The sequence below is a fragment of the Xenopus laevis genome, chromosome 8L, assembly GCF_017654675.1.
Source record: "Xenopus laevis strain J_2021 chromosome 8L, Xenopus_laevis_v10.1, whole genome shotgun sequence".
Taxonomy (NCBI): domain Eukaryota; kingdom Metazoa; phylum Chordata; class Amphibia; order Anura; family Pipidae; genus Xenopus; species Xenopus laevis.
In genome coordinates, this window is record NC_054385.1 from 108,074,194 (window position 1) to 108,097,367 (window position 23,174).

Consider the following 23,174-nt stretch of genomic DNA (forward strand, 5'->3'; position numbering starts at 1 on the left):
CCCCAAGAGTCATTTCACCCAGAAATCAATTAAAATAAGGTTGAAGCACTGGCATGCATTTCTATTAGTATTAGTATGATGTAGAAAGAGATAATTTGCAATTCTTATTCATTTATTATTTTGTAGTTTTTAAGTAATTTAGCTTTTTATTCAATAGCTTTCTAGTTTGCAATTTCAGCGTCCAAATTGTCCTAGAGACCATGCACTAAATTTTGATTAGGCCTGGAGGGCCTGAATAGAAAATTGAGCAGTAAAAACCAGTAATGACAATTCATTTGTAGCCTTGCTGAGTATTTGTTTTTAAATGGGGTTAGTGACCCCAGTTTGAAAGCTGGACAGAAGAAAAGCAAATCAGAAGAAAGCAAATCATTCAAGAACTATAAAAAAAGAAGTTGCTTTGAATTGGCAGTTCTATAACATATTCATACCTCCCAACTGTCACGTTTTTCGTGGGACAGTCCCGATTTTGACAACTCAACCCACAGTCCCAGATTGTTACTGAAATGTACTGACTTTCTCCTTGATCTCCTGTACTGAACAGGCAGAAAACGATACAAAGTTTCTAAAACTCAATTTGCTTTTGGCAGAGAGCCCAGCAGGGCCAGAACTAGGGGTAGACAGAGTAGGCATGTGCCTAGGATGCAAAGCTGGGGGGCCCCAAGCACGTGTTTTCTCTGCCTGCTACCCCTGGTCCGGTCCCCTCTCTGCTCCGTATTTTTTGTCAATGCGCATTGATCCATGTAGGCATGCGAGCATGTACATACGCTGGCCCTCAACTCAACTCATCCTTGCGCTCGTGGTGCATACAACATGGGGTCCTAACCCCACTAATCCTCCTTGTTGAAACGGAAGCTATTACTACCTTCCCTGAACCTGCCCTTTGCTCCCAGTGCTGGATTTAGTTGGCAGGCGCTCAGAGGCCGCACTGTCCTGGTGCCTGCCTGCGCTGTCCTAGCGTGGTCCTGCCCGTATACTCCTCTCTGGTGCAAGCGCACGTGCGTGCCTGCATCAGAGCACTGGGGAGCGGTACTCCCCGGTAAGCAGCTGGGCAGCATGCCGTCCCTATTATTCTGCCGCCCTGGGCTGAACCTTTGTGGCCTTGCCACAAATCCGTCCTGTTTGCTCTAAGACTGGCTATTATAAAAATGTCATGGTTGGCACCCTAAATCTAGAACTGATACCAGGCACCCTGGGCTCGGCTCGTGCTTCTTCCTGTAGCAACCGCCTTTGGCCTTGGCAGGAGCCCTCAGCTACTCAGATGCCGCCAGGTCTTATAATGAGAGGTGCAAGGTGAGGGGTTCTGGACAAGCAGAGGGGCACAACTGAAAAGCAGAGTCTTTGGGCAGAAGGTCGTGGTACAAGGCGTTAGGCAAAAGAGTAATCAGATCAGGCCGGGTCAAGGCAGGCAGAGAATAAATGTAGTTAGGCAGGCAAGGGTCAAACCAAGAAGTCGATCAGAAGGGTTAAGCAGAGTCAAAGTCGGTTATCAGGCAAGGGTCAGGTTATAGAAGGTATAATTGTCAAAAGCCAGGCAGGTGTCAAAACAGGAATCAGAATCAGAATAAAAGATAGCTCAAAGCTCAAAACACCACCAGGATAAACCTATAACGGGCAAAGATCACAAGCCCAATTGCGCCTTAAATAGTGTTTTGAAGAGGAACATAATCCTCTTCCTGAAAAACACAAAGATTTGAATTTTCACTTAGACTATTGATAAATCTGCCCCTTTGTGTTTTTATTATTTAATATTTACACAAGTATTTGTGTTTGAAATTTCCTTGCATTGAGAAAAAATATGACACCTAATGTTTTTTTAAAAATAATCCCATGAGTGATTAATTAAACCAAATTATACACCAAATACTGAGGTTTTCTGCTAAAACGTAGGAAGCCTGCCGACTTAATAAATAAATGTATTCAAGGGTTGGGCCATATCTTTTTTGTCTTTGACAATCTGTAATAGATGTGGTTTCCATGGATACTAATATGATGTCATAATGATTTTGTCTTGGACCGTCATAAATAGATATGTTTACCACGGGTACCAGTGTGATGTCATAATGTCCAAGCAACACAGATTCTTTTTGTCTTGGACAGTCATAAGCCAATATGGTTTCCAAGGATACCATTGTGATGTCATAATGACCAAATGTAACCTTATGTTTAAGGTTATTTCTGGTCATTTGGTGTTCAGTTTGGTTTCCAAGGATACCATTGTGATGTCATCATTACCAAACAACACAATATGGTTTCCAAGGAAACCATTGTTTATGTCATGATTACCAAATGTAACCTTATGTTTCAAGGTTATTTCTAGTCATTTGTTGTTTAGCTGCTAATCAGATAACTTCTATACTGTTAGTTTGCTGACAACAAATTTATTCATTTTACTTATAATTCTTTTTGAATTATATAATTCTTTTTTTTTTTGTGTTATAAAAGTATTAATATCTAGTAATTAACTGCTGAGAAAGTATAACATCTAGCATCTCACAGGTATGTTTTAGCTTTTTACCAAGCATCTTCTTTTAGAATTCATCAACTCTGATTTGTAAGAATTTGTCTATATGTTAGGTAAATAGCTCCCATGTGTAGTGTTTGCTAAAGTGGATTTTTTGAAATTCGGTACCTTTTGATTATTGAATGGTTAGCTTTTTAATGATTAATTATATGCTTTAGTCTTCTGACTCTTTCCAGCTTTCAAATGGGGGTCACTGACCCCATCTAAAAAAAAAACAAATACTCTATAAGGCTACATATGTATTGTTATTGCTACTTTTTATTACTCACTGTCATCATCTTAAAAAAACTTAGCAACCAGATTGCTGAAATTGCAAACTGGAGAGCTGCTGAATAAATAGCTAAATAACTAAAAAACAACGAATTAAAAAAATGTAAACCAATTACAAATTGTCTTAAAATATCACTCTCTACATCATAATGAAAGTTAACTCGAAGGCGAGCAACCCCTTTAATGATAACTATATTATCAGGCATATCCCCAGTTTTTCCAATATTTGAGATTTTTAGCTTCATTGAAAATTAAAGGAAATGTGTATGTTTTTGCATTTGAGCGTAAATTCTCCCATGAAAATTCAACTGCAAATATTTTGTTCCTGCACATTTTTTGTTTATAAATTGGCCTCTTGGTGTTTTGCTGTTGACTAGTTAGCATCTCTATTGTTAGTTTGCTGAGAGCAAATTCATTTTCTGGCAATTTTTGCTGTGTGTTAGGAAAATGTTCATATCTAATTATTTCCTGCTGAGAAATTTTACCCCCTAGCTATTGTTTTATAGGTCTTTTTTTTTTTTATACCATTCTATTTTTTCTGGGATGGGAATACCTGTGATTACATTTTATACTTTTCAAGTATCGAACAGAAAAAGAGTCATCAAAAAATTTAAATACTTTATACAGAATACACAGGATCTGGGGTTTTCTGGATAATGTATCTTTCAGTATGATTCATTTCCATGCCTTAAGGCTACTAGAAAATCATGTAAATTAAATAAACCCAATAGGCTGGTTTTGCTTCTAATGAGGATTCATTATATCTTAGTTTGGATCATGTACAAGGTACTGTTTTATTATGATAGAGAAAAGGAGAATCATTAAATATTTGAATTACTTGATTATGATGGAGTCTGTGGGAGATAGCCTTTCCATAATACTGAGCTTTCCAGATAATGATTCCCATACCTATAGTGGAAATGCTTTGTAGTATACTGAGCAGCTTTTTCTACCAATAAACTAAAAAGGGACAATTTCCATTATATTGTGTTCCCAAGTCATATCTAAGATTTTTTATCTTTCAGAAACTACAAAAATGTTTCGAAGACTACGGAAACGTTTTAAAACTACCCGCAACTTATTCAGAAGTAAGAATAAGGTAAGGCAGATGAAACCTTTCTTAATATAATATCAAGAGATATTGCTCTAAACAACAACAACTTCTGCCTTTAAACTAACAGATCACAAAGAGAAACGTAATCATACAGATTAGTAGTGATGGGCGAATTTGCGCCGGCGTCTAGTTTTTGACACCAGTGTCCGTTTTTGATGCGGCCGTGCATTTTTTTGACTACCGGGGTCTGTTTTTTTGATGCCGGCGTTTGTTTTTTTGACGCCGGCGTCCGTTATTGCCAGTGAATTTTCATGGCCGTTTCACAAATTTATTCGCCAGCGGCAAATCGCGCAAATTCACTGCTAATTCGCGGCTGCCGAATAAATTCACTCATCACTACAGATTAGCTCACAACAACATAATTTCATATTTTTTTAAATCTCTTTAATACCTTGCAGGCTCAATATTAAAATTTCTTTATGCCATTTAACTCAACCCCATTCAATATTATCAGACAAGGAATAAATAGAGATACATGGATTACATTAAAATACACAAGACCATAATTACAATATGGTGTAATATATACATAGATAATTTCAAGGGTGCTGCACATTTCGCTTTTTAATATCAAAACAATTAAACATATTTATTTTTTACAGGAACAAGAATTGGAAGAACCAATAGAAAATGAAGAAAAATTTGTGGAGGAAATAAAAGAAGAAACCAACGAGCTTGTTGACCAGCTTGTTAAAGCTGAAGATAAAGAATCAAATGTATCAAGCACATTTGAAAAGAAAACTGAGGAATCTTCAGGTTTGTTAGTTAATAAATTTCCCTCTCCTCCCATATTGCAATACTGTATGCAACCAAAATATGTTACTAACACAGAACTAGAAAACATACTAAACATTCCAATTTAAAAATGTTGAGGCAGTCCCTGAGTGCACATTGATGGTTTCATGATGTTATAAGACTTTCAAAAGTTTCGTGCAAAGTCAGGAAGATTTTTTAATATCATATAATAATATAATATATATAACAGAAATATTGAGGTTAAAATTCTGATATTTGATGTCATTTCAATGACTTTGACCAGGTAACTGAAGGGTATTAAAATATAAATGGCTTCTTTTAGTCAAACAGAATTTATTAATTTATTTTATGAATGTGTTGATGAACTTATTAAATGTGCAAATTTTTTGACATTTTTGAACTTTGACACTTTTTATAAAATCTTTCCCTTTATGTATGGTCCAACTGTTTCAGCACTTTGTGTCCATTTATGATTCCCTGAGCTTTTGTGCTTAGGCAATTGAAAAGGAAACCCTGCTTGAGTTTACTAATCTCACTGGGTTTAAAGCCAAAATGGGATTTTGTAACAAAGAAAAATTTGGCAGTGGGGCAGTGAGACATTTTGGGCAATCATAAACAGACCCCCTAGTGTTATTTATAATACACAAAAGCCATGAATATCTTGTAAATTGTATCTTTATAGACAGTGACTAGTGATGTCATCAGTTATAAATGATTATGAGTAGTGATGTCATTTTTGTCACATGACTCACTAAAATGTGTGTATTATAATAAATAAAGTACCCCTTGTTGGAAAATATGAGGATATTATAAGTAACCTCAGAGTTCCATGACCTGTATAAAAACACTAGGCCTTCAGCCTCGTACTTTTATATGGTCATGGAATGCCTCGGTGACATAATATCCTTATATTTTATAATAGGGGGTATTTTATTCTCTATATATGCACATTTAAAGCTTGCATGTTGTGTATCACACTTGTAGTCTTACAGGACTATATATACAGAAATTACAAATTAAATCCGAGGATGCACTTTTAGCTATTCAAATTATATTTCTAGATATTAGGTTTATGTCATAGGTCATTTGTTTTTGTAATATATTTAGGAATGTTTTTATGAAGAATTACCTTTAAAGTACAGGTATAGGATCTGTTATCAGGAAACCCATTATCCAAAAAGCTCCAAATAGACCCTATTTTATCTAAATTATCCCCATTTTTAAAAATGATTTCCTTTTTCTCTGTAATAATATAACAGTAGCTTGTACTTGATCCAAACTAAGATATAATTAATCCTTACTGGAAGCAAAACCAGCCTATTTGGTTTATTTAATGTTTACATGATTTTCTAGTAGACTTAAGTTATGAAGATCCAAATAATGGAAATATCCATTATCTAGAAAAGCCCTAGCCATACATTCTGGATAACAGGTATCATACCTGTACATGTTTATATTATATTTTATTTTCCAATCAAAGTTGAGATAATAACATTTATTTATCTTATTTGTGTTGCAGAAGCTACAGTGAAATCTAAAAAACGAGGGAGATGGCGAGCCATCCGCAAACGCTTCATATGTGGAAACAAGGTAAGACTTGTGAAACTTTCTCTGTGTAACATTAGGTAAACATGGAATGAAATATTCTTTTGAGCAAGGTGATGGGTTCTTAATTCCTAGATAGATCATATATGTCTTTATATATTTATTTTACATTTTAGAAACATGAAAATACATCAGAAGAAAAAGGAATAGTGGAGGTACCCACAGTAAAAATGGAGGAGCCCTTTGAAAATATTGCTAAAGGCAATAATGAAAAACCTGAAGGCGTAGAGGTCATACAGGAACAGAAAAAGAGCAAAGAGTCGAGCAAATTGGAAAGAAAAGCTAAAAATCCTAAAGGTATGTTCTCCCTACATCTCCCTCTCTGTTCTTACTTTTTATTGTATTGTGACATGCTGCCAGCTCAGTAAAATGCATCGTGGTTTCATATAAATGAAATATTGGTATTGCAATGTCTTTAACCAGTTTATTGATATGGATGACTTGGATGTTGTATATAAATATGGCAATGTGAGCCAATAGTGTCGGCTATTAACATATGGAAGCATTTGATATTATTTTAAAGCTTTTTAAATGGTCAAAGTTGCAAAATATAGAAAGATTGCCCTTTGGACATTCCTCATGCAGATTACTGCCCTAGCCTAGAGGACACAAGTTACCTATGTCTAAAACTGTATGTCACCACCCAATTGACTAATTATTACAGCTACAGCATATATATCTGCCCTAGACAACAGATGGTGTTATAGTTATTTAAACTATATTATGTGAACACCCAATTAACAAGTTTAAAAGGTATCCACCATATCCTGGTTAATTTGATCTTACCATGTGATCATTAAAATAGAATATTTTTTTTTTTTTTTAAAAAACCATTATTCATTGCAAGAAATTGTCAATGTTAAGTAGTTATCATAGAATATTGAATGTTAAAATACCATAAACTAGATAGATATGTATATCTGTATCAGAATGGAGCAAATTAACAAGCTCATCTCCCCTGAATTATCCTTTGCTACGATGTGCTAATAAGAATTACACGGTTCTGTATATTTTATGGTTCAAATAAAATCAAAGATAATCACATTTTAATTTTATATTGCAGGATCTACAGTAAAATCACGAGGACGACATCGATTCTGTAGAACAATCTGCAAATTATTCAGATGTACGAAAAAGGTAAGGCAGTGAAATGTTTTCTGTATAATATTTAAAGAATATGGATGGAAATATTCTTCTGGGAAGTACAATAAACGGTTATGGGCTTCTAATCAACTAAGCTCACTGCAGAGCTTGACTTGACAAATATATGAAATTTTACTCTACTGAGTTCTTTCAATGCCATAAAAATATCCCACTTTGAAAGTTTAAGATATTAAAATAGTCCTTTATTTGCTTTTTAACATGTGTAGCCATGTATATAGTTTATATATAAAATCTATATCTTGGCGATCAAAACTAATAGAAATAAACTTGTGATACAATATAGGTCTGCAAATGCTTTCAATAAGGATATTTTTACTATGTGTATTTTTTTCACATTCAGGAATCCAAGAAAGACAGCGTCCCTTCACCTGTTCAACTTACTCTAGAAGAACCTACAGAGAATGAAGAAATGCCTGAAAAACAACTTGAAAGTGAAGTTGAATTAAAAGCATCAGTTGAAACTCAGGAACTTCCTGAGAGTATTCCTAAGGATACTGATGAAGAATTGAATCAGATAAAGGTCATAGAGGAACAAATCAAGGAAGAACTAGCATCAAGCATATTGGAAATAGAAGATGAGAATCCAATAGGTACAGTTTTTAAAAACTTACTGTCTTCTGTCTAGTGATGGCTGAAATTTGCCAAAATGCATTGGTCTATGGGTGTCAAAATGTATTTTGATGCACTACAAATTGAGCAAAAACTTTTTGACTCGTGACAATTTTTTTTCACCCATTAGAGTTTATGGTGAAACTTGGTTAAAAATTTCGCTCATCACTACTTCACCCCTTTCCTGTACTGAATGTAACCAGAATACGAGCTCAGAATAAAAATCCACTATATTCATTATATTATTTTGTTTGATATTTGCAGATGCAGAAAGCATAGATACATCAGTTATTACTACTGGTGTTAAGTACCCGTCAGATCCAAGTATAAGCACTGTTGTGCGATCTACTTTTGTAAGTACCTTTTATTGAATTTTGTCAAACAGTACATACATTTTTCAATAAGTTTAAAGAATAAATCAACGTCACAACAAGTTAGTGTCTGAGGATTTACAGGTGGCCATTCCAAAACTTGTCTTGTTTTACCTTACTGTATTTCTAAACAAATAATTAAATGTTACATTCATGCACAAGGAATATATTGTAACAATTCCTTTTTCTTCTGAAATTAAAAAGATGGCCTTGACTTACTTTTATACTTGCGCATAATGTTGTCCCCCTGCAAAATGCTTTTAGGAAGTCTATAGGAAATGACTGATAAAGTCATCATCATCAATATGCAAACCCATCAATTCATAAAGGATGTAAATAGCATATTTAAGTAATGGCCTTCATTTACTTATATAGTTTAATTGGGAATCGCCAGGCTTGACATTTCTAAGCAGCCAATCACATTTCTCTACCAAATGTAACACAAATTCTGCAAACCAAATATGATTCTTTGTTCCCATAGTGGAACACAATCTATTCCATAGGAACCCGGTCTACAATAAATGGTGAAACTATAAAATGCAGATTTTCACCTTAAAACCCCAGTCAAAATTGTGTGTTCTGGCAGTGCACAATGGTTTTGCAATGGTAATATTGAGTTTTTAAGCTAAATGATGTGATGTATTTATCTTAAATTACTTTATTTTAAACTTTTTAGGGTGCCAAAAAGAGCTTATCGGACCCTGCTCAGATTACTTCAAGTCCTGGAGCAATACTAATTACAATACAAGAAGCAAAGAAGATAATACAAGGTATAGCACTCTATTAGTGAATTCACTGACTTTTGATAACCACTTAATGCTGCATTACATAATTAATTCACCCCATGCTTTTCCCCAGTGTCAGACTGGGAGGCCCAGGGCCCACTGGGACTGCTGTCCAGGGGCCCCCCTTTCACTTGATGTGCCACTCAGTGCGCATGTATGAAGGTACCGCTCAGCACGCACGCACAAATGGCGGGGGGCCATGAGGGTTGGGGCCCACTGGGTTTTTTTCCCATTCGACCCTGCTTTTCCCTATATATATATATATATATATATATATATATATATATATATATATATATATATATATATATATATATATATATATATATATATATATATATAATATGATAAAATAATTATTTTATTACTAATGCTTATTAACGTTAGGCCAAGGTTGAGTATTTGTAGTAAATGTTAGAGCACAATATGTTCCCATGCTATAATAATGCTGGGATTATGTTACAAATTGCTGATTAATTAATAAACAGTGTGTAAATTTAAGTCCTAGAACTTTGCATTTGTCAACAATATTTCTACTTTCAGATAAAAAAAGCACAAATTGATCATTTATTTTATATGGTTTCTACAGAATTCAGTGCAGAAGCTGCACCTGCTCCTTCTTTAGCTGCTGTTAGTATAGTACCAGTGGATGAGCAGGAGTATTGGAAGACTGAGGAAAAGGACGACTCAGACAGCAAAACCCCCAGCGTAGCTGCTGAATTGTCCAAAGTGAGTATATTCATAAAATACATCAAACAGTAAAATCACAATCTCTAGATATACTCGGATTTTTCTAAAATCATTTGAGCTGGAGTCCAAAAGTCTCTTTAGAAAGATTAGAAAGATTTCCTTTAATAATGGGTAAATCAAACAGTGTATCTTTTATGAGCAATGGGCTTATGGATAATGTATCGGTGAGCACAAAAATAGTTAGATATATCCACTTGTAAGACATGCTAAGTGGGCTTGGCTGATATATGGGGTGGGATATTTGCTGTTCCCTTTAGCTATGAATAAATGTCTCTCTCCATAATCATCACCATGGGAATTTCAAGACATTTCTCTTTGGCATGAACTATCTATTCTTTCGCATATCAGATCTTTCAACTAATCATTAAATATTTATCTTTACAGAGTTTAACAGATGATGAAAGTGACCCCATCAATATTGATCCAATCCCTGAAGTAACGGTAATAGTGGTTGAAGAAGCCAAGACGCCCTCAGGTACAGTATTTGATATATCATGGGTTTGTGTTTCTCTATTGTGGCTAGTCAAAACTATGTATCTATATACATCTATATAACTGGAGTTATGGAATATAAATCTATATCCAGAAATAGAGAGAGGCCGGAGATACCGGCTGCAATTGGGCCTAATATGCATATGCAAATAAGGGCGGGAAGACAAATCACCCTGCAGCACAAATATTTGTTAGATAAGTACTTACGGGCACATATTTGCAACCCGTAGTGCTCTAATACTATACTAATATACAATAAATCTATACAATAAAAAAAGCTACTCCAACCCATTGTCTATAGAACCTAAGATGAAGTATTGCATTATTTTATATTTTTTAATTTATTTTTGCAGAATGTTCCATACCAGCCACGACTTCAGAAGACAGCAGTGCTTCATCCTATAGTACTGCAAATAGTTTGCTATTGCAACAGGATTCCAGCTTGTTTGAAAAGAAGTCACCTTCAGGTACAGTATTAGAGGAATCAATGTTTCAGTTGTATTTTATTGTTTTGTATTACTGCAGGCTAACCACCAAAATATAGTAAATACTATACTCTCCATGCTTATCCCTCAGTATATTTACATATATACAGTATAACAAAAGACTAATATTGAAAAATGTATCGCCAAATTAAAACCAACCCTGGGTGACACATTTTACACAGAGGAGACAAGCACATGGATTCTATATAACCAGCCTCAGATCATCAGCTTCTATAGGCCACTCATTAATGTATGTCAGTAAGGGAATAGAAGGAGAGTCATTACTAGTGATGGGCGTATTTGCGCCGTTTCGCTTCGCCGGGAAATTCGCGAAACGGCGAAAAATTCGCAAAACGGCGTGTTTTTGATGCCGGCGCCCGTTTTTTAGACGCCGGCGCCCGTTTTTGACGCCGGCGAATTTTTTCGGCGAATTTTCGCGGGTGTTTTGCGAATTTATTCGCTGGACGCGAATCGCGCAAATTCGCCGTGAATTCGCGCCTGGCGAATAAATTCGCCCATCACTAGTCATTACTTCTTCTCTGGCACATTGTAATATATAAACGTATGGCTATTAACTGGTTGTTCCAAGCTTACAGTGTTTAATCCAACCCATAGTTTATAGAATTTAAGGTGAAGTTTTGCATTATTTTATTTTTGCAGAATGTTCCGTACCAGTGAATACTTCAGAAGACAGTAGCAGTTTATCCTTTAGTACTGCAAAGAGTTGGCTATCAAAACAGTCTGAGGATAATCTGGTACATGGGACAGAAACTTCAGAGAGCAAAGCTGAGAGTGATTCTGATAAACTTGTAAGTACCTACTTTACTTTACCCATGAGCCACATTTAAATATAAAATGAGTTGGGCATGAAACACAGGCATGAAAAATGCCAAATAAGTGCTTGTGATTGGCTATTTGGTAGTCCCTATCTGGATTGACAGCCTACAGGAGGCTCTGTTTTTTATGCCTCCAAGTCAGGAATTTAAAAAAGTACCTGCTTTGAGGCTATTGGGAGCAACATCCAAGCAGTTAGTGACAAAATGTTGCTCCTGAGCCACTGGCTGGAGATTACTGCTTTAAACTATTATATAATTGGGTTACCTTGATACTAGTGCCTTTTCCCATCTACCAATTAAGTAGAAGTGCTTCGAATAGGTAACTCAAATATTATCATATCAATTGATTAATATTCTCATGTTTACTTAAAGGCTCTGAATAATTACACTCTCTTCTTGCTCTTTAGCTACCCCAGGAACCTGAAAGTTCATTGATTGCTGCCCATCCTGCCCAGGAAGAGGAGTTGGCAGAGAGAGGAGAGAGTGAAGGTGCATGTGCACCTCAGGAGCCTCCAGACTCAGCGTACGTTAAACTAGAACTAGAACCAGTACATGATGTGTTTTATATTATATGGTAGAACCTTAAACTTGATAAGTTGTTAAGAGTTATTTTTATTTTTTACATACTTTACTCTATTTTTATGCAAAATAGTATCCATGGGATCCATTTCCCAGAAACCCATTATCCTGAAAGTTCTGAATTACAAGAAGGCCATCTCCCATAGACTCCATTTTAATCAAATAATTAAGATTTTAAAAAAGTATTCCCTTTTTCTCTGTAATATTAAAACAGTCCTTGATCCTAATTGAGATATAATTAATTCTTACTAAAGGCAAAACAAGCTTATTATGTTTAATGTATGTTAAAATGATTTTTGTAGACTAAAGGTAAGAACCATTATCTGAAAAACCCCAGGTCCTTAGCATTCTGGATAACAGGTCCCATGCCTCATTGTGTTACTGCTTTATATAACTTTATCTGTAATAAGTATATTAAACTACTGACACTGACTTTGAACTGTTTTAAAAGCCGACTGCTGCGAAAATACACTAAGCGGTTTCAAGCTTAGGCAATGGCACACTATGCTTGTGCAGTGGTATAACAGAGAAAGTTATATAATGTGCTGGAGCAAGACTTTTAGTATTTAGTGTATATATATATATATATATATATATATATATATATATATATATATATATATATATAGAGTGTAAATTATGACTAAACATTACTTTCTTGTTTATCTTCTTTCAGTGATCTGCAAATGTCTTGGAGCTCTCTTGAAGACTTTGATTTCTGTGAATGGATTGGGAAAGGAAGTTATGGAGCGGTGAGTTACTCATCCCTAATTAAGATTCAGTTGTTTATTAGCATATTCAGGGAAACTTAATGAATTTGCTTTCATTCCAGGTCTTTCTAGGAGAACATAAGAAAACAAGAAAGTTGGTTGCCATCAAACGTGTATCAAAGGCAGTCGTTTTTAGCACTTTACAAATGGAACGGTTAGTAAAAAACATTTTACTTACAAAAAAAGGGGGGGGACTGATTTACTAAAAGAACTAAATTACACAGAGTTAGTTGCTTATAGCACCTATGCAAATCTTTGTTTTTATATCCTAAATGATATTGCGATTTCTGGGGCTGCTGCTGCTGTCTGAGATATCAGCCCCAATGGTGCTTCTTTCCACTTCACACCTTAAATCTTTAATATTGGAGTGGGTCAAAGGGGGGACACAATTTCGCTCACTGGACTAGCAGAGCCAGAACCGACAATTTGGCTCTTAAAGTTACAGGAGGTGGGTTTTTTGTCCCCCATGGCAACTAGCCACTCACTGCCACCTAAGGCAATGTTCTGATATTGCCTTATGGCAGGAGCAGCCCTGAATTGGTCACTAGGGTGCAATTTTATGACATATTAGTATTTGTTAATACCATGTCAAATTGTATGTTGTACTGAATATGCATAACCAAAAGCTGTCTATTCTATTTCAGTCTTTTTGAGGAGAAAAGCATCTTAAAGATGGCGAGAGATGAGAAAGCCCCTTTCCTTGTGGGTTTAGTTTGTTCATTCCAGAGAAAACACAATCTTTACTTAGCGATGGAATTTTGCAATGGAGGCGACTTAGCAGCTCAACTGAAAAATGGTGCACTCCCACCAAACAGCACTTTGTAAGTCATTTTAGAACTGTTAACATTTGGCAGTAGGCTAACAATTGCTTAAGTAGTACCATAAGTATGGGGCAAGCATTTGTTAGGAATTCTCTCTTTTGACTATTATTTTGTACATTTGCACATTCCCTAGGCCTCTTTAAGGAATAATGCAGCAAACCAAATATTTATAGTAACAGCTACAATTCTTCTCATAGATAAATGGTTGTGTATTTATAACTAATGGTACATGTGTTTATTTTTGTAGATTTTATTCTGCTTGTATGGTCCTTGGGATAAAGTTCTTGCATGACCGAAGTATCGTCCACCGGTAAGCACTGTAGAATGTTAAAGGGTTTATAGATGTAATAGCAGTAGGGTTGCTACCTTTTTGCATATTGAAAGCTGGTCACAGGTGGAATAGTGATGTCATTGGGTGGGTCTATGATTTGGTGATTGGCTGATCTAGGAGAATTTTGACTTGGGCAGGTATTTCTAAGGCCAGGCTGTACAGGTCCAAACTGGATAGGTAGCAAACCTAAAAAGTAGCAGCTAGAGCTGATTATATCAGGGGCTATTATATTTTACAATATAAAAAATAATAATCTGTAGTATATTCATGGGGAAATATACTAGCCATTTTAATTTCTTAATGTTTTTTTTTAACTACAGAGATGTGAAACCTGCTAATATTATTATAGACAGTAGTGGATATGCAAAACTTGCAGATTTTGGATTGTGCAAATCAGGTAAGCTATCTTTGCATAATTGTAAAACATATACAGTATTGTCCCAGGACAGTAACTGCACAATATTATAGATATTTAATATATTCAAATCTATATTAGATTTCAATACAGAAAGTTCATGTAAACCAATGCGTGTGGTAATAACATTTATATCCATATTACGTTGTCTTTCTTTTCAATATATAATTATACGCCTGTTATAAGATAATTCCAGTTGATTATTTGCTAATATAATGTTTCTGGTACTTAAGGAATTGGCTATGGAAAAAGAATGAATATCCCATGTGGAACTCTGCAATACGTGCCTCCTGAAGTGTACAGACTCAAGGTTTACAACAGAACAGTAGACTGGTGGGCTCTAGGTGTTGTAATGTACCAAATGGCTGTTGGTAAGGTAAGTTTAAAGCATCCATTATTAGATTTGATTTGGCTCTAGGATGAGTTCTATTTTTTCCCTTTATTCTATTGAAGAGGATAATATTATAAGCCCACAATCATATGTTGTCATGAGATATAAAATTTGATCCCCAATACAATGTTTCATTCTATCAGTTATTGAAGCATTCAACATTAATCACCTGGCCAAATACATAAGTATCTATGTGAAAACTTAAGTTCATGATATCTTTTTTTTCTGCAGTTGCCATTCGATGGAAATCAAGAGCAGCTGCATGCAGACGTCGTTCATGCAGAACCAAATTATCCAGACTGGCTGGATGATAACACCAGTGGAATACTAAGAGCAGTAAGTTACTATTTAATACTAGTACTTTATCCAGTTGATATACAATTGCCACTAATCCATCCAGCATCCAGGAGCTGAATATCATTATATTGAATATTAAGGGCACCTCTCTGTATAGATACCTACATATACACAGTGACTACCACCATGTTGCATCTCATGCTTCTTGGTTGTCATTTGCTCTGCGCCGCTCTGCATTTTAATTGGTAAAAAGCAGCACATAGAATAAAAAGGCACCATGAATAGGTTCAATTACATAACAGAAAAGCAAGTATGCTTTAATGCGGGCTCCTGTGTAACTATTATTTTTCTCTTGTGCAGCTCTTAAATAAAGACTACAAAGAACGTCTCGGTTCAGTTAAAGATGATGGCGAACAAGTGATGAGACATCCCTACTTCGAGGTAAGTTAATATTATAGATATCTTGTAGGGCAGTCATATTTAGGAATGGGTGTAGCAATAATTGGATGCTCTAAAAACATCCTTCCATATTATAATATTTATAATAATTATAATTAACATTTAACTGAGCTACATCTGTTATTTGTTTTTGCCGTTGTTATTTAAAAAATTAAGCATTTAAATATTCCATTTATAATAAAAATACTTAATAATTTTGTATTTGTAGTCAATGAACTGGGAAGCTCTAATGGAGAGGCAATTGAAGCCCCCATTCATTCCTGGCCCTTATGTGAAAACAACAACTACTACAGAAGGCCAAAAAGCTGATAATGCTGCAACACCACCAGATGAGCAGTGGCTAATGAATTCAGATCGCCAAAAGAAATTCAAAGACTTTGATGAGTTGCCAGAAGCTCACTTGCATTAAGGAGAACAGGAAGCAACCAGAAGAACCACCTACACCTTCTAGGCTGAGAACTAAAAGATAGCTCTCTAATCACGTTCATTGGCCAAACTAGGAAAGCTGCCAACGAAGGAGTTGAGAAAGCAGAGGCCGTGGGTCCCTGCCACCATCATTCCTAGAAGCCCTCATAATAGTCATCCCCAAGGCAGGGTGGGACCACACCTTATGTAGTTCATATTGAACAATTTTTCTCATTAACACTGATGCAAAAATACTAGCCATGTGGCTTACCTGGGCCATCACAGATCTGATACATCCAGACCAATCAGATTTCATGCCGGGGGGGGGGGGCAACAGACTTCAACCTTCGAAGCCTCTTTACAAATCTCCAAATATCCAACACCAACAGAACTTTGGGAAGTATTCAAGAAACTTAAAAAAACTTATACTTCCATTAATCTGGGCCAAGAAGACCCTCCGCATCTCCTGGGAAAGATTGACGGCACCCATTACCAAAGGTGGACTGACCTTCCCTATTACCTAGCCTCACAAATTTACTACCTACAATGGTGCTTCTCGCCCAACCCCTACAATCCTAATATGGTCCTCCATGCCGCCATCCTATATTCTATAGAGGGCCTTGGTACCTACCCCTACAGGCACCCTTCCAACATGGCAACCTTGCCAAGCACTCTTGCCACCCCACACAAAGCATGGTCTATAGAGCTAAAACTTCTTAGCCACCCAGTACCACACTTGTCACCCAAACTTCCCTTGTGGGGCAACTCATAATTTCCTCAGCTACTTGACCTGCCTGACTTTGTGTAATGGGCATGACTAGGCCTTAAAAATCTGTCTGACTTAGTAACTAAGTAACTAAATGAGCAGTTTCCCACATTACAAGAATGGCTTCCTGGTTACCATATCCAACTCTATAGGTACTTCTAGCTCATATAAGCCTTTCATGTGCAGTTCCGCACCCTTACCCCAGCAATGACTATGGTTAGTATAGAGAATAGGGATTTCCCCCCCAATGCAAATCCACAGGTGCCAATTTTATTATCATGATCTGGTCCTGCCCCCCCCCCCCGGTAAAGACATTCTAGACCAAGGTAATGGAAACACAAGCTCACGACAAATAATTCATCTGGTTGTCTGCTTATTCGGAGTGATTGACTATGTAATACCCACTAACGCGGCTAGAACTCTGCTGCGCTCCCTCATGTTCTACGCAAAAAAAATTGTGATCATGCACTGGCTGGGGAATATCCCTCCTATCATACCCTTCTAGAGATGGCTGGTAGACGGAGCTCTTCCACTGATCAAACTAACGTATGAAACAAGATAGGGCAACAGACAAATTCAACAAAGTGTGGGGGGCCTGGTGCGGTTCTTTATTATTTTTTTGTTTTATATAGTAAAAACAATATAAATTACCTTAGACTGATAGAGATTATATTTTTATATGTATTTTAATAAAACAAATTCTATTTTTACATGTGTTTAGACTTTTTTTTTACATTGTTAAAAGAAGCAGCGCTACAGTTGCTGTATAGTTCCAGTCTTAGTGGAGGCAGTGATTGTTATATTTATTTAGTGACATAGTGGGGCAGTGTAGCTCCTTCTTTACCATGTGTTTAGTGAACAGGACTTGTATTTGTACCAAACATACTTTTTACAATTGCTAAACTAGGAAAAATGTATGCTTTTTGTTATTTCATGATTAGTGATCAGTGAAATATTTTGCCATGTTTTCCCGGGAAAATGACGTCCATAGACCCCAATGCATTTTGGCTACTTTTTGCCATTTTTTTCATTTTCGGCAAAGCTAAACGGGTCAGATTCACTCATCATTATTCATAATCTAAACAGAGCAGACAGAAAAGTTGAAAGACATCTCAGGCATAAGTGCCAGTCCAAGTCCTTTAGAGAAACTCAGTCTAATTAAAGAACCAAACGTATTTTGTGTTTAGGATATACAGCTATGGAATCCATTATCCAGAAACCTGTTTTCCAGAAAGTTTCAATTAATTCAAAAACATTGAAAAAAAGAAAAAATGAAGGCCAATTAAAAATTAGCTTAAAATTATTTTAAAATTTTATTACAGAATGACAAGATGCCTTCCAGTGCTTGGATGCGCCTGTGTCAATACTGTACTATAAGGAAGAACAGGCTGTGTTTTATTCTGCACACTCCTGTGGTTGAAAGCAGGAAAACTGACCACAGGGGGAACACAGGGTAAAACACCCCTTTAATATGAGCCCTTATTCAATCACTTGTCTTCTTGTTGCAAACAACACGACCACAATAAGTTACAAAAGTCTTAATGCCCAGTATCTTATTCTGAAATCAATGGTATTAATATCAAGGTAATGCTCCCATTGCTGCAACTCTTCTAGTAAGACTTTTGACGACATACAGGAACATTGTAGATGGGGAGAGCTTCCACTCAGCCACAAGAGCATTACTGAGGTTGGGCACAAATGATGGCTGATCAGTCTTGGCTTTGGTCATTCAGTGTTCGGTCAGAGCTTCGAGTTGGTCATTTAAATTGTTCTCCTCCCATCTCAACAAATATTGCTGTGTGTTCAGTTAGAGGCAACACTTTTTTAATGGGTCATGGGCGGCCCCATTCACAACGCCAGTGGCAAAAAATGGCCAAAAATAAACAAGGTTCCTTTTAGCCATGTAGTGTAATTAAGTGTCGTTGCTAGTCAAGTGAATCTTATGTTTTATGTCATAAGAGGGAAAAGGGGAGATGGACCCTGCACCACATGTGGAGGGATTGAGTTGCTTATAACATCGGATTACGTGTGCTGGTAACAAGGAATAATATATATCAGTATACAGCATCAATCAAGTTTTGGATAAACCCACTCACTCAGGGATTATACACTTACTTTGAAACAAGGTTGAGTACCCTCCCTATGTCTGATCATTAGCCACAAGACCATAGACTAAAGGGAACAGAGTTTGTCAGTGTCGTATAACCATATATGTGTGACCTAGTTAATCATTTACTGGATTTGCTGGTTGTGTATCGTGCCCCCAAGAGTCATTTCACCCAGAAATCAGTTAAAATAAGGTTGAAGCACTGGCATGCATTTCTATTAGTATTAGTATGATGTAGAAAGAGATCATTTGCAATTCTTATTCATTTATTATTTTGTAGTTTTTAAGTAATTTATCTTTTTATTCAATAGCTTTCTAGTTTGCAATTTCAGCGTCCAAATTGTCCTAGAGACCATGCACTAAATTTTGATTAGGCCTGGAGGGCCTGAATAGAAAATTGAGCAGTAAAAACCAGTAATGACAATTCATTTGTAGCCTTGCTGAGTATTTGTTTTTAAATGGGGTTAGTGACCCCAGTTTGAAAGCTGGACAGAAGAAAAGCAAATCAGAAGAAAGCAAATCATTCAAGAACTATAAAAAAAGAAGTTGCTTTGAATTGGCAATTCTATAACATATTCATACCTCCCAACTGTCACGTTTTTTGTGGGACAGTCCCGATTTTGACAACTCAACCCACAGTCCCAGATTGTTACTGAAATGTACTGACTTTCTCATTGATCTCCTGTACTGAACAGGCAGAAAACGATACAAAGTTTCTAAAACTCAATTTGCTTTTGGCAGAGAGCCCAGCAGGGACAGAACTAGGGGTAGACAGAGTATGCATGTGCCTAGGATGCAAAGCTGGGGGCCCCAAGCACGTGTTTTCTCTGCCTGCTACCCCTAGTCCGGTCCCCTCTCTGCTCCGTATTTTTTGTCAATGCGCATTGATCCATGTAGGCATGCGAGCATGTACATACGCTGGCCCTCAACTCAACTCATCCTTGCGCTCGTGGTGCATACAACATGGGGTCCTAACCCCACTAATCCTCCTTGTTGAAACGGAAGCTATTACTACCTTCCCTGAACCTGCCCTTTGCTCCCAGTGCTGGATTTAGTGGGCAAGCGCCCAGAGGCCGCACTGTCCTGGTGCCTGCCTGCGCTGTCCTAGCGTGGTCCTGCCCGTATACTCCTCTCTGGTGCAAGCGCACGTGCGCGCCTGCATCAGAGCACTGGGGAGCGGTACTCCCCGGTAAGCAGCTGGGTAGCATGCCGTCCCTATTATTCTGCCGCCCTGGGCTGAACCTTTGTGGCCTTGCCACAAATCCGTCCTGTTTGCTCTAAGACTGGCTATTATAAAAATGTCATGGTTGGCACCCTAAATCTAGAACTGATACCAGGCACCCTGGGCTCGGCTCGTGCTTCTGCCTGTAGCAACCGCCTTTGGCCTTGGCAGGAGCCCTCATCTACTCAGATGCCGCCAGGTCTTATAACGAGATTAATTAAACCAAATTATACACCAAATACTGAGGTTTTCTGCTAAAACGTAGGAAGCCTGCCCACTTAATAAATAACTGTATTCAAGGGTTGGGCCATATCTTTTTTGTCTTTGACAATCTGTAATAGATGTGGTTTCCATGGATACTAATATGATGTCATAATGATTTTGTCTTGGACAGTCATAAATAGATATGTTTACCACGGGTACCAGTGTGATGTCATAATGTCCAAGCAACACAGATTCTTTTTGTCTTGGACAGTCATAAGCCAATATGGTTTCCAAGGATACCATTGTGATGTCATAATGACCAAATGTAACCTTATGTTTAAGGTTATTCCTGGTCATTTGGTGTTTAGTTTGGTTTCCAAGGATACCATTGTGATGTCATTGGCTTACAGTCATAAGCCAATATGGTTTCCAAGGAAACCATTGTTTATGTCATGATTACCAAATGTAACCTTATGTTTCAAGGTTATTCCTAGTCATTTGTTGTTTAGCTGCTAATCAGATAACTTCTATACTGTTAGTTTGCTGACAACAAATTTATTCATTTTACTTATAATTCTTTTTGAATTATATAATTCTTTTTTTTTTGTGTTATAAAAGTATTAATATCTAGTAATTAACTGCTGAGAAAGTATAACATCTAGCATCTCACAGGTATGTTTTAGCTTTTTACCAAGCATCTTCTTTTAGAATTCATCAACTCTGATTTGTAAGAATTTGTCTATATGTTAGGTAAATAGCTCCCATGTGTAGTGTTTGCTAAAGTGGATTTTTTGAAATTCGGTACCTTTTGATTATTGAAGGGTTAGCTTTTTAATGATTAATTATATGCTTTAGTCTTCTGACTCTTTCCAGCTTTCAAATGGGGGTCACTGACCCCATCTAAAAAAAAACAAATACTCTATAAGGCTACATATGTATTGTTATTGCTACTTTTTATTACTCACTGCCATCATCTTAAAATAACTTAGCAACCAGATTGCTGAAATTGCAAACTGGAGAGCTGCTGAATAAATAGCTAAATAACTAAAAAACAACGAATTAAAAAAATGTAAACCAATTACAAATTGTCTTAAAATATTACTCTCTACATCATAATGAAAGTTAACTCGAAGGCGAGCAACCCCTTTAATGATAACTATATTATCAGGCATTTTCCAGTTTTTCCAATATTTGAGATTTTTAGCTTCATTGAAAATTAAAGGAAATGTGTATGTTTTTGCATTTGAGCGTAAATTCTCCCATGAAAATTCAACTGCAAATATTTTGTTCCTGCACATTTTTTGTTTATAAATTGGCCTCTTGGTGTTTTGCTGTTGACTAGCTAGCATCTCTATTGTTAGTTTGCTGAGAGCAAATTCATTTTCTTGCAATTTTTGCTGTGTGTTAGGAAAATGTTCATATCTAATTATTTCCTGCTGAGAAATTTTACCCCCTAGCTATTGTTATAGGTCTTTTTTTTTTTTTTATACCATTCTATTTTTTCTGGGATGGGAATACCTGTGATTACATTTTATACGTTTCAAGTATTGAACAGAAAAAGGGTCATCAAAAAATTTAAATACTTTATACAGAATGCACAGGATCTGGGGTTTTCTGGATAATGTATCTTTCAGTATGATTCATTTTCATGCCTTAAGGCTACTAGAAAATCATGTAAATTAAATAAACCCAATAGGCTGGTTTTGCTTCTAATGAGGATTCATTATATCTTAGTTTGGATCATGTACAAGGTACTGTTTTATTATGATAGAGAAAAGGAGAATCATTAAATATTTAAATTACTTGATTATGATGGAGTCTGTGGGAGATAGCCTTTCCATAATACTGAGCTTTCCAGATAATGATTCCCATACCTATAGTGGAAATGCTTTGTAGTATACTGAGCAGCTTTTTCTACCAATAAACTAAAAAGAGACAATTTCCATTATATTGTGTTCCCAAGTCATATCTAAGATTTTTCTATCTTTCAGAAACTACAAAAATGTTTCGAAGACTACGGAAACGTTTTAAAACTTCCCGCAACTTATTCAGAAGTAAGAATAAGGTAAGGCAGATGAAACCTTTCTTAATATAATATCAAGAGATATTGCTCTAAACAACAACAACTTCTGCCTCTAAACTAACAGATCACAAAGAGAAACCTAATCATACAGATTAGTAGTGATGGGCGTCTAGTTTTTGACACCAGTGTCCGTTTTTGATGCGGGCATGCATTTTTTTGACGCCGGCGTTTGTTTTTTTGATGCCGGCGTTCGTTTTTTTTTTACGCCGGCGTCCGTTATCACCAGTGAATTTTCCCGGCCGTTTCACAAATTTATTCGCCGGCGGCAAATCGCGCAAATTCACTGCTAATTCGCGGCTGCCGAATAAATTCACTCATCACTACAGATTAGCTCACAACAACATAATTTCATATTTTTTTAAATCTCTCTAATACCTTGCAGGCTCAATATTAAAATTTCTTTATGCCATTTAACTCAACCCCATTCAATATTATCAGACAAGGAATAAATAGAGATACATGGATTACATTAAAATACACAAGACCATAATTACAGTATGGTGTAATATATACATAGATAATTTCAAGGGTGCTGCACATTTGGCTTTTTAATATCAAAACAATTA

The 23,174-nt window shown here is 36.3% G+C and overlaps 1 protein-coding gene and 1 long non-coding RNA gene across 5 annotated transcripts in view; one reads left to right on the forward strand and one right to left on the reverse strand.

The window, feature by feature from the left end:
- LOC108699264 (prolactin-releasing peptide receptor-like) overlaps nt 1–23,174 on the reverse strand; it is a 125,761-nt gene that overhangs the window by 68,145 nt on the left and 34,442 nt on the right. The window lies entirely within an intron of this gene.
- On the forward strand, nt 12,125–13,857 carry LOC121397168. The gene is made up of 3 exons (XR_005963555.1): nt 12,125–12,281; nt 13,014–13,261; nt 13,752–13,857. It is a non-coding gene; the product is annotated as an uncharacterized LOC121397168 (long non-coding RNA).